General features: G+C 46.4%; 1 long non-coding RNA gene across 1 annotated transcript; it reads right to left on the reverse strand.

Annotated features, from left to right (window-relative positions):
• Positions 1-466: 466 nt before the first annotated feature.
• On the reverse strand, positions 467-8,203 carry LOC140581251 (uncharacterized). The gene is made up of 3 exons (XR_011984313.1): positions 8,002-8,203; positions 5,052-5,198; positions 467-615 (listed from the first exon to the last, which is right to left on the reverse strand). It is a non-coding gene; the product is annotated as an uncharacterized lncRNA (long non-coding RNA).

The following is an 8,203-nucleotide window of genomic DNA, read 5'->3' on the forward strand; positions in this document are numbered from 1 at the left end:
CCCACACACACACACACCACTCCAGCTGACAGACAGGTGGTGAGACTCGGTGTTGCACCGGGGACAGCAGTCGCCTGTCAGATTTCAGGCCTGTTGTTCTTGACAGCCAGCTGACGTGTGGCTGCACTGCCCCAGATACCCACACAGCTGGGAGAGTGTAGGAGCCTCATGAATGTCTTAGCATATCTCCACATTCACAGCAGGTCACAGCAGAAAGGCAGTGCTGCAGTCTGGAGTAATCGGCTAACATACTTATGCCTTTGCTTTACCCAGATCCTGGTAATCTACTATCATGCCTTAAAGGCAGAGATCCTATGCCAGATGGGCCACTACACTACTCATGCAAAGCAGGACATTTCTCACCAGACCCAGATGTCGAGGTCTACAGAGTACACAGCTGTGCAAATTGTGGCATAGGTGGTGATGGTCAATTACATACCATACCTGCCCCAAATGTTTCAGGTAGACATTGGACAGATGGCTCCCAAGACTCCCTGTGAGCTTGTGGAGATTGCAGAAAGGGTGGACGTACCTTGCTTCATGTCTCACAGTATCCATTCAGACAGAGCAGCACAGCCCTGGAGAGAGGCCAGGTCTTCATCCTATGAACTGGCCCTAGAACAACGAAAGGGCTTGACCTTGAGGCATAGGGACTGGCCAGGCAAAAAGCAGATGCCACAGAGTTCGCTGTCAGGACACCTGCCAGGCTGCCTACCCAGAGCTGGGGGAGGGACCAAAACTTGTACCATTTGGGGGTCCTTAAGGACCAGGCTGAAAAACATTGCCCAGGAAGTGTGTATCCCCTCAACTGCATGCATAAAGATGTTCACCAGGTCCAAGGCATTAATGTGTAGCAGGAGGTTTCATCTGGAGCCTGGGACCCTTGCCTATTGGGTGTGGTGCACTGGGTTCACTGCATTAGGTGAGATGTGGAGCAGAGGTTCCTTCAAACTCAACCACCAAAGTAGAAGGGGACTACAATGCACCGCAACCTGGTGCTGCATAGTGAAGGAAGCACAGCAGAGTTCTGAAAGTGACCTCCTACTGATCCATTCCAGCAGGTGACAAAGGAGTTTCATTCCTGCAAGTATAAAAGAAGAACAAGTAACTAAAGCAAGTAACTTTCTGCTCTATCGTGTGGTGACCTGCCATGGAGAACTAACCAATAGACTAGGGCACACAGACCTAGAGAAGGTTCAGGAGAAAAACTTCTGCCAATGTTGTGCCATATGCCAGAAGTTGTCTCCCCTGGGTGCCGCTGCCGGTCCCGTGAGTGCCGCTGCTCATCATTGAGGTGCCTTTTGAACAAATTGGACATTGTAACCCTAACCCCTAACCCCTAACCCTAACCCTAACCATTGCTGAAGTCAGCCAGGGGACATGCATATACTCTGGTGCTTGGTGGACTATGGTACACGACATCCTGAAGTGACATGCCCTTGGTGATGGCCACTTCCACAGCCATTACCAACAAACCAAAGACTCCCTAAGGACCTTCTTACAAATCAGGGCTCGTCTTTTGTCTCATAACTAATGGCAGATCTGTACAGATTGCTCTGCCTTAAATAGTTGCACCCTATGGGTTGGTGGGACATTTCAAACAAACCTTAAAAAGAATGCTGCTGAAGGTAAAAGATGAGGGTGGGCGCAGCGGGGACATAATGATCCCATAGGTGCTCTTTTTTGTATCAAGAACTACCCAGAATTCCACTGGCTACACTCCCTTCAAGCTCCTTTGAGCAGACAAACATGAGCTACTTGATTTAGACTAAGAATAACAGGAACAGCCAACAGTGCCTGTATCGTCCTGTCATTGATCACATGTAGGAGATGTAAGAACACTGTGGTGTCTGCGACTGTAAAAAGTGCACTAGCTAGGGTCCTGGATTGGCAATAGCCTCCAGAAACCACAGAAGAAGGACACTGTCACCAAGGATGTCCCTAGTCAGAAAACCCAAGTATGTACCTTCCTGGGATTGGTGGGGTATTATCAGCAATTTATTCCCTCCTTTTTACCCCTGGCTCCACCCACTGCAACTCATTAAGAAGTGCCGGGCCTGAGAAGGTCATCTGGACCCTTAAGACAGAAGTGGCATTCCAGGGCCTAACAGCAAAGCCTGTCCTAAGAGCCCCTGACTTCCACTTTCAAGACCGATGCATCCAGCATACACCTTGGCATGGCATTGCTGCAGAAGTCTGAGGAGAAGGAACATCCGGTGCTGTACCCTGAGCCGGAAGTTAACACCTGCTGCCACCGAGCCCCACCTACAACAGCCCCACTGCCTATAGTCTCGTGGCTGTCACTGAAGTGATCATTTACCATTATTTCTGGATCTTTCTGTTATAAATTTGACCTACCTATTGTCGTCTTTTAGAGCAACACACAGTCCTGCAGCTAGTGAGTTACCCCCACTTTTAAGGATCGTTTCCTGATACAGGTCTAAACCTGTCCACCTCAGCCAGCGGCCTTCTCGTGTGAACTCTAATACAGTGTATCCAGGTGTGATGCTTTTCACCCACCATTACCTGCATACTTTTATTTAACTTGACCCTGCATGTCCTCATATTTGTGTGCATGTTCATGTGTTTTCGTTTATCCTTGTATCTGAGTATATACTCATGTGTTAGTGTGTATTCTCGTTTCTGAGTATGTGTTTCTGGGTGTCTGTGTATCATTGTATCTGTGTGCATATTCATGTGTTACTCTGTGTCCTCATATTTGTGTGCCTGTTCATGTTTTTCTGAGTATTCTTGTATCTGAGAATGTGTTCATGTCTTTCTGTGTATCCTCATATCTGTGTATCCTTGTATCTGTGTGCCTGTTCATGTGTTTCTGTGTATCCTTGTATCTGTGGGCATGTTCATGTGTTTCTGTGTATCCTTGTATCTGTGGGCATGTTCGTGTGTTTCTGTGTATCCTTGTATCTGAGTGCATGTTCATGTGTTTCTGTGTATCCTCGTATCTGTGGGCATGTTCATGTGTTTCTGTGTATCCTCGTATCTGTGGGCATGTTCATGTGTTTCTGTGTATCCTCGTATCTGTGGGCATGTTCATGTGTTTCTGTGTGTCCTCATATCTGAGTGCATGTTCATGTGTTTCTGTGTATCCTCGTATCTGTGGGCATGTTCATGTGTTTCTGTGTATCCTCGTATCTGTGGGCATGTTCATGTGTTTCTGTGTGTCCTCATATCTGAGTGCATGTTCATGTGTTTCTGTGTATCCTCGTATCTGTGGGCATGTTCATGTGTTTCTGTGTATCCTTGTATCTGTGGGCATGTTCATGTGTTTCTGTGTATCCTTGTATCTGAGTGCATGTTCAAGTGTTTCTGTGTATCCTTGTATCTGTGGGCATGTTCATGTGTTTATGTGTATCCTTGTATCTGTGGACATGTTCATGTGTTTCTGTGTATCCTTGTATCTGTGGGCATGTTCATGTGTTTCTGTGTATCCTTGTATCTGTGGGCATGTTCATGTGTTTCTGTGTATCCTTGTATCTGAGTGCATGTTCATGTGTTTCTGTGTATCCTTGTATCTGAGGGCATGTTCATGTGTTTCTGTGTATCCTTGTATCTGTGGGCATGTTCATGTGTTTCTGTGTATCCTTGTATCTGTGTGCATGTTCATGTGTTTCTGTGTATCCTTGTATCTGTGGACATGTTCATGTGTTCCTGTGTGTCCTCATATCTGAGTGCATGTTCATGTGTTCCTGTGTATCCTTGTATCTGTGGGCATGTTCATGTGTTTCTGTGTATCCTCGTATCTGTGGGCATGTTCATGTGTTTCTGTGTATCCTCGTATCTGTGGGCATGTTCATGTGTTTCTGTGTGTCCTCATATCTGAGTGCATGTTCATGTGTTTCTGTGTATCCTTGTATCTGTGGGCATGTTCATGTGTTTCTGTGTATCCTTGTATCTGTGGGAATGTTCATGTGTTTCTGTGTATCCTTGTATCTGAGTGCATGTTCAAGTGTTTCTGTGTATCCTTGTACAGTATCTGTGGGCATGTTCATGCGTTTCTGTGTATCCTTGTATCTGTGGGCATGTTCATGTGTTTCTGTGTATCCTTGTATCTGTGGGCATGTTCATGTGTTTCTGTGTATCTTTGTATCTGTGGGCATGTTCATGTGTTTCTGTGTATCCTTGTATCTGTGGGCATGTTCATGTGTTTCTGTGTATCCTTGTATCTGTGGGTATGTTCATGTGTTTCTGTGTATCTTTGTATCTGTGGGCATGTTCATGTGTTTATGTGTATCCTTGTATCTGAGTGCATGTTCATGTGTTTCTGTGTATCCTTGTATCTGAGTGCATGTTCATGTGTTTCTGTGTATCCTTGTATCTGTGGGCATGTTCATGTGTTTCTGTGTATCCTTGTATCTGTGGGCATGTTCATGTGTTTCTGTGTATCCCTGTATCTGTGGACATGTTCATGTGTTCCTGTGTGTCCTCATATCTGAGTGCATGTTCATGTGTTCCTGTGTGTCCTCATATCTGAGTGCATGTTCATGTGTTTCTGTGTGTTCACATATATGAATGTGTTTGTGTGTGTCTCTCTATCCTTGTACCTGTGTGCACATTCATGTGCTACTTTGCCTCCTCATATCTTGTGTGCACATTCATGTGTTTCTGTGTATCCTCGTATCTGTGTTTCCTTGTATGATTGTGTTTTTACATCTCTGTATGCCTGACAGCATATTTGTGTCTGTATTTGTCTCCACTTCCTGTTCGTCACTTTGTTTTAGTGCAAATGTAGGTGTGTAGCCGTGCAAGAATAATGGAATTGCAGACTATGGTCCTCAACTATTGACATATATGATTGGCCCTTTTGTGTTTGAGAATGAAGACTGATGCCATGCAGACAGAAAATTAATTTATATTGCTTTCCTATATTTTTAAGGCAAATTGCATATGTAACTCGATGTTAGTCTGTTCACAGATTTGGGCAAAACCCTCTGGATAATTACCCATGTGTCTTAGAACAGTGTCGCTGAAATTGAACTTTGGTGTCCTTTCAATGACAAATATAGGTACCTGTGTGTTTGCGTGCTGTGTACCTTTCACTGCTGTGTCCATGAGCTTCTCCGTCTGGGCCTCCTCTCATCAGCGCCACCCTTCTCCGTCCTGATTAGGATTTCAGGGCTTGCCCCTGGGATCCGGCCGTCCAAACATATTTTATTTAACCGCTTTTCGGCTGCTGTGATCTGTAGCAGAATAACAATTTTAAGGGTCAAGGAGGGATTTCAATGTGAGGAAGATGGGCACAATTGTGGAATAAAAAAAACTCAAGTTCTTTTTAAAAATAAATGAGAAAATCGGTAATCCAAGAATCACTGCATGAGGAAAAAAATCGATCGGCTCTTCTATTCTCCAGGGCCATCTAAAAACCTTGAAATGAACAAAAGTTGTGTATTTTGTGGCTGGACCATCTCTCGTACTGAAAGTTTGCTCTGACACATAATTTTCCTGGCAAATGCTAGTGAGCTACATGTGCCTGCATGTATGCTTTGGGAGCTACATGTGCCTGTATGTATGGTTAAGGAGCTACATGTGTCTGTATGTATGCTCAGGGAGCTACATGTGCCTGTATGTATGGTTAGGGAGCTACATGTGCCTGTATGTATGCTCAGGGAGCTACATATGCCTGCATGTATGGTTAGGGAGCTACATGTGCCTGTATGTATGCTCAGGGAGCTACATGTGCCTGTATGTATGCTCAGGGAGCTACATGTGCCTGCATGTATGCTTAGGGAGCTACATGTGCCTGCATGTATGCTCAGGGAGCTACATGTGCCTGCATGTATGCTTAGGGAGCTACATGTGCCTGTATGTATGGTTAGGAAGCTACATGTGCCTGCATGTATGCTTAGGGAGCTACATGTGCCTGTATGTATGCTTAGGGAGCTACATGTGCCTGCATGTATGGTTAGGGAGCTACATGTGCCTGCATGTATGCTTAGGGAGCTACATGTGCCTGTATGTATGCTTAGGGAGCTACATGTGCCTGCATGTATGCTTAGGGAGCTACATGTGCCTGTATGTATGCTTAGGGAGCTACATGTGCCTGTATGTATGCTTAGGGAGCTACATGTGCCTGCATGTATGCTCAGGGAGCTACATGTGCCTGTATGTATGCTTAGGGAGCTACATGTGCCTGCATGTATGCTCAGGGAGCTACATGTGCCTGTATGTATGCTTAGGGAGCTACATGTGCCTGCATGTATGGTTAGGGAGCTACATGTGCCTGTATGTATGCTCAGGGAGCTACATGTGCCTGTATGTATGCTCAGGGAGCTACATGTGCCTGCATGTATGCTCAGGGAGCTACATGTGCCTGTATGTATGCTCAGGGAGCTACATGTGCCTGCATGTATGCTCAGGGAGCTACATGTGCCTGCATGTATGCTCAGGGAGCTACATGTGCCTGCATGTATGCTCAGGGAGCTACATGTGCCTGCATGTATGCTCAGGGAGCTACATGTGCCTGTATGTATGCTCAGGGAGCTACATGTGCCTGCATGTATGCTCAGGGAGCTACATGTGCCTGTATGTATACTCAGGGAGCTACATGTGCCTGCATGTATGGTTAGGGAGCTACATGTGCCTGTATGTATGCTCAGGGAGCTACATGTGCCTGTATGTATGGTTAGGGAGCTACATGTGCCTACATGTATGCTCAGGGAGCTACATGTGCCTGTATGTATGCTCAGGGAGCTACATGTGTCTGTATGTATGCTCAGGGAGCTACATGTGCCTGTATGTATGGTTAGGGAGCTACATGTGCCTGTATGTATGCTCAGGGAGCTACATGTGCCTGTATGTATGCTTAGGGAGCTACATGTGCCTGTATGTATGCTTAGGGAGCTACATGTGCCTGTATGTATGGTCAGGGAGCTACATGTGCCTGTATGTATGCTTAGGGAGCTACATGTGCCTGCATGTATGCTCAGGGAGCTACATGTGCCTGTATGTATGCTTAGGGAGCTACATGTGCCTGCATGTATGGTTAGGGAGCGACATGTGCCTGTATGTATGCTTAGGGAGCTACATGTGCCTGTATGTATGCTCAGGGAGCTACATGTGCCTGCATGTATGGTTAGGGAGCTACATGTGCCTGTATGTATGCTCAGGGAGCTACATGTGCCTGTATGTATGCTTAGGGAGCTACATGTGCCTGCATGTATGGTTAGGGAGCTACATGTGCCTGTATGTATGGTTAGGGAGCTACATGTGCCTGTATGTATGGTTAGGGAGCTACATGTGCCTGCATGTATGCTCAGGGAGCTACATGTGCCTGTATGTATGCTCAGGGAGCTACATGTGCCTGTATGTATGCTCAGGGAGCTACATGTGCCTGTATGTATGGTTAGGGAGCTACATGTGCCTGTATGTATGCTCAGGGAGCTACATGTGCCTGTATGTATGGTTAGGGAGCTACATGTGCCTGTATGTATGCTTAGGGAGCTACATGTGCCTACATGTATGGTTAGGGAGCTACATGTGCCTGTATGTATGCTCAGGGAGCTACATGTGCCTGTATGTATGCTCAGGGAGCTACATGTGCCTGTATGTATGGTTAGGGAGCTACATGTGCCTGTATGTATGCTTAGGGAGCTACATGTGCCTGCATGTATGGTTAGGGAGCTACATGTGCCTGTATGTATGCTCAGGGAGCTACATGCGCCTGTATGTATGCTTAGGGAGCTACATGTGCCTGTATGTATGCTCAGGGAGCTACATGTGCCTACATGTATGGTTAGGTGGGGATATTATCATGGCACCTACCACCCTGGGCCAGAGGGCATCATCCCACTGACTCTACCCTGATTCATCCTGCTGACCTTATATGTACGCACAGTTGCCCAGTGGGGTCCACCACCCACACTGCGTGAATCAAATTCCATTTCCTGCTTGGCCAAAAAATGCTTGCCGATTGGGTAATGCGTCATGAATATTTAACGGTCTCCTGAGTGCGATAGCGACCCCATGGGGACTCCTAGAGTTTACCCTTTACGAAACAACGCAGAAGTTGTCTTCTGTAATCCTAACTCCTTTGTCGTTTATAGTGTAATGGTTCGGCTGCCCATCCTTTGGTGTGCTCCAGTGCGATCTCTCAGGCTGGGAACATCACTGATGCCATGGGAATATGGACGACCTGTTAAGCCGTGTCTCCTGCCCACTGTGCACCACCATCAGCCATCAGGATCAG

The sequence above is a fragment of the Paramormyrops kingsleyae genome, chromosome 20 (genome assembly GCF_048594095.1).
Source record: "Paramormyrops kingsleyae isolate MSU_618 chromosome 20, PKINGS_0.4, whole genome shotgun sequence".
NCBI classification, from domain to species: Eukaryota; Metazoa; Chordata; class Actinopteri; order Osteoglossiformes; family Mormyridae; genus Paramormyrops; species Paramormyrops kingsleyae.